This window comes from Capra hircus, chromosome 20, assembly GCF_001704415.2.
Source record: "Capra hircus breed San Clemente chromosome 20, ASM170441v1, whole genome shotgun sequence".
Lineage (NCBI taxonomy): Eukaryota > Metazoa > Chordata > Mammalia > Artiodactyla > Bovidae > Capra > Capra hircus.
Genome location: NC_030827.1, coordinates 71,356,537 through 71,361,062, shown reverse-complemented (window position 1 = coordinate 71,361,062; position 4,526 = coordinate 71,356,537). Strand labels below are relative to the sequence as shown.

General features: G+C 48.8%; 1 non-coding gene across 1 annotated transcript; it reads left to right on the top strand.

The window, feature by feature from the left end:
- TRNAS-GGA lies at window positions 1-72 on the top strand. The gene has a single exon. It is a non-coding gene; the product is annotated as a tRNA-Ser (tRNA).

The following is a 4,526-nucleotide window of genomic DNA, read 5'->3' as shown; positions in this document are numbered from 1 at the left end:
TCCCTGGTGGCTCAGAGGTTAAAGCGTCTGCCTGGAATGCAGGAGACCCAGGTTCGATCCCTGGGTTGGGAAGCTCCCCTGGAGAAGGAAATGGCCACCCACTCCAGTACTGTGGCCTGGAGAATCCCATGGAGGGAGGAGCCTGGTGGGCTACAGTCCATGAGGTCACAAAGAGTCGGACACGCCTGAGCAAATTCACTTCACTTCACTTCACATTGCAAAAGACATAATAAAGAAACTTTTTAAAATGACAGATTGGATGAAATATATTTGAGACACAAGGAACAAAGAATTGATTAGTATTTTCAATAGTCAAGAGCTCTTAAAATGGATAATATACAAATACCCCAGCATAAAAATGGGGAAAATATTTGAAAACCTAATGCAATGCACACAAGAGATTGTCAGACAGTCACAACAGATGAGACGATGGACATTCCCACTGGTGTTGAGAGGAATGCGTGTAGAAACAGTCACTTGTTTTCCTTGGATTAAACCAGATACACTGTCCTTGTGCTGCAGAATCTGGGGAAACTGGTGGAGTGTGAGTCACTCTAGCTTTGGGGGAAGTAATCGTGCAGACTTATGAAGATTTAGCACAGGCAGCCCTTTGCCTTTGGAAGTCCGACAGAAGTAAAACCAGCTGCCCCTGACATCAGGGCCCCTAGGAGGCTCAGCGGTGAAGAGTCCAGCTGCAGCGCGAGAGACGCGGGCTCGGTGCCTGCGTCAGGAAGATCCCCTGGAGAAGGCCGTGGCCGCCCACTCCAGGGTTCTTGCCTGGAGAATTCCATGGACAGAGGAGCCTGGCGGGCTACTGACCACAGGGTAGCAAAGAGTCGGACACGACGGATGCGACTTAGCACACACGTGCGCCTGACAAAGTTGGCACCAAGTCACTTCTGGTGAACTGTCTGAGCAAGCCACGCGGCTGGAGCCCCACGGCCTGTCGGGGGGTGGCCGACTAAATCCTGGCCTGCCCGTGGGGTCTGCCGATGAAAGGCGGCCGCGTCTGCCCCCCAGGTCACAGGAGCCGCCCTGGACCTCCGGCGGGGGGTGTGAACGAGGGCGCGGCAGACGGACGGGGCGGTATCATCTAACCCTAACCCTGTAAGTTTCTCACATGGAGAGCACCGAGAGCTGCTCGGGCGTCACCCTTGAGGTTCTGCTGGGGGGCCACTGTCTTTACACTGGTTCACGAGCCCGTGTCACGATATAATAACGAAGACGCGGTGAGGAACTAATCTCAACCAATTCTCACACTAAATGGGTAGCCAGTCCGGCTTCCTGGCATGGAGCTGGGGGGTCTGGCAAGGCCACAGATGGCTGAGCCAAAGGGGGTTGCTCTCAGCACTTGAAATCTGAGGCACTTGCTCTGCTGGGTTTCAGACTGGCTTGGGGCTGGTGACCTTTGCTCCTTCAGATTTCTTCCTTCTTGAATGGGTGTGTCTAGCCTATGATGGTCCCCTCAGTGCATTTTGGAAGCAAATGGCTTGTCTGGTTTCACAGGTTCACAGATGGAGAGGACTTTGGTCCAGGATGGATCCTGCCCACAGTCTCAGCCATCACAGATCTGTGCGGCTTAGGTGACGGGCTTTGGGACTTAGAGCTGATGGTTGAATTCAGGGAAGCTGCGATGCAATGGGTTATTCTGTGCGACAGAAGACGGTGGGCTTTCGGGGGCCAGAGGGCAGACGGTGTGGACCAACCTGTGTCTCTTCAAAAGAGATGAGTGGGTGACCCTCGAACAACACGAGTCTGAACTGTGCAGGTTAACATGTGTGTGTGTGTTTCAGTGTGCCGTTGGCCCTCTGGACTCATGGGTCTCATACCCAAGGACCACCAAACCTTGGACTGAAATGTCTGTGTTTGGTTGAGCCCTTGGATCCAGAACTCATGGATATGGATGGCTAACTACGGGACTTGAGCATCCGTGGGTTTTGTTAAACGCAAGGGCTCCTGGAGCCAACCTCCCACGAGAATGAAGGACGGTTGCGTTGGAGCCCTGACGCACCAGCGTTAGCTGATCAACGCACTCAGAATGAGCCGGCCTGACTTTTAGGAGCTTAACAAAAGCCAAATGTTACTACGGACCGTACAGAACACATTCAGACTCAACACTGCCCCTGTTCTCCAGGTGGCATAGAAAACAGATGAGCGTTGTCTCACTTTTGTGTGTTCGTTCAGACGTTAGTTGTAAAGCAGGCTGAGAAGAGTTATTGTACTTTTTGCAAAATAAGTAAAACTGAGACATGAATAATTGTTAGTAATGTTAAGCGAACTCTTTTATCTGACTTACCTCTGTACAGATGAACTCGGGTTGGCAACTGGTTTCTGTGAGAATAAATAAAAATCAGTAACGCTGCACAAGAAGGCAATGCCAACGCTGAGGCTATCTCCAGCTGCCATCAGCGGCTCCACCGGATGCTGCTGCAGGGGTGTCTGAGCCCCGGGCAGGGCTCTCACCACGGGCACCGCTTCTGTCCTCCCCAGCCATGCTGTGCGCCCAGGGCGGGCTTCTTTTCTCCTTAGTGAGCATGACTCTATCTAAAGGTTGAGAACACTGCCAAACGGCTTTCCCAAGTGGTGTCACCGTACGTCCTCGCTTTGCTGTCGACGTAGGAGACGCCCGTCCCTCTGCAGCTCCGTCGCGTGGCGCGGCCTCCAGCGTCAGCCATTCTGACTCACGTGTGCGCGAGTGTGTGCACGCGCAGCCGTGTCCGGCTCTCTGCAGCCCTGTGGACTGTGGCCCACCAGGCTCCTCCTCGCAGGATTTCCCAGGCAAGAATACTGGACTGGGTGGCCATGCTCTCCTCCAGGGGGTCTTCCCGACCCAGGGATCGAACCTGCACCTCCAGCATCGGCAGGCAGATTCTTTTCCACTGCGTCACCTGGGAAGCCCTGACTCCTGCGCGGTGGTGTCTTACTGTGGTGTTAATGTGCATTCCCCTAATGTCCAGTGGTGTTGGCCATCTTTTCACGTGCTTATTTGCCACCCATATATATATATATATAGCTGCTAAGCCGCTTCAGTCGTGTCCGACTCTGTGCGACCCCATAGACGGCAGCCTACCAGGCTCCCCTGTCCCTGGGATTCTCCAGGCAAGAACACTGGAGTGGGTTGCCATTTCCTTCTCCAATGCATGAAAGTGAAAAGTGAAAGTGAAGTCACTCAGTCGTGTCCGACTGTTAGCAACCCCATGGACTGCGGCCCACCAGGCTCCTCCATCCGTGGGATTTTCCAAGCAAGAGTACTGGAGTGGGGTGCCATTACCTTCTTGATTTTGAGTTATTTTTGTATCTGCTCTGAAATAGCACATTAGGTTCATTTTTTTTCCTTGTGGGTATCTATCTGATTGTTCCAGTACCATTTATTGAAAATACATTTCTCCCCTTTGAATTGCCTTGGCCTCTTGGTTTAAAATCCAATGACCAGAAATGTAAATGTTTCATTTCTGGAGTTTCGACTCTGTTTCACCGAGCTGCATGTCTGTCCTTACGCTGGAACCATACAGTAGCTTCGTAGTAAATTTTGAAATCAGATTATGGAAGTTTTCCAATTTGTTTCTTCTTTTTCTAAATTATTTTGGTCATTTTAAGGGTTTTGAATTTCCATATACAGCTTGATATTTCCTTAAAGGAAAAAGCTTGCTAGGAACTCAATGGGGATCATGTAAGTTTGTAGATCAGTGTGGGGGAAATTTCCTATCATGACAATACTGAGTACTCCAATCCTTAGATCTTATAATCTTTCCATTTTTTTGGATTGTGTTTAATTTTTCTCAACAATCGCTTGTAGCTTTACATACACGGATTTTGTATTTGTTGTTTATTATTTTTTGATGCTGCTGTGAAGGGAATACTTTTCTCAGTGCTGTTTTAAGATTTCTCACTGCTAGTATACAGGAATATAATTCAATTTTTTAATATCGATTTTGTATCCTGCCACCTTGCTAAGTTATCCTATCATTTCTATTAGCTTTTCTGCAGGTTTGTTAGGATCATGATACCTGCAAATAAATGCAGTTTCACCTTCAGATTTGTGTGCGTCTAACATCTATTTCTTGCCTTGCTGTGCTGGCTGGGAGCTTTAGTAAAATGTCAGGTGGAGTTTGGAGTGCATGTTTCTGTCTTGGTCCAAGTCTTAAGGGAAAAGCTTCAGTGTGAGTTGAGTATGCGTTTGTGGTAAGTCTCACCGGAGTTCTTTATCAGATGCAGGGGGCTCCACCCTTAGGTTGTGAGACTGTTTCATCATATCTAGCTGTGCTGCTAACAAATGCTTTTCTGACTGGGTGTGCTCATGTTTATTGTACTTTATTTTATTAATATGCTTATTATATTAATACAATTTCAGATGCTAAGCTGACCTTGCATTTCTGGAATAATCCTCCCATAGTTCCAGTGTACGAATCTGTTATGCGTGTGCATATATGCCTGCGTCTGGTCAATGATATTTGCCTCTATATTCGTGGGTGACATCAGCTTATAAGATTCTTTTTTGGCGACAGGATCTGGCCTTAGTATTATGT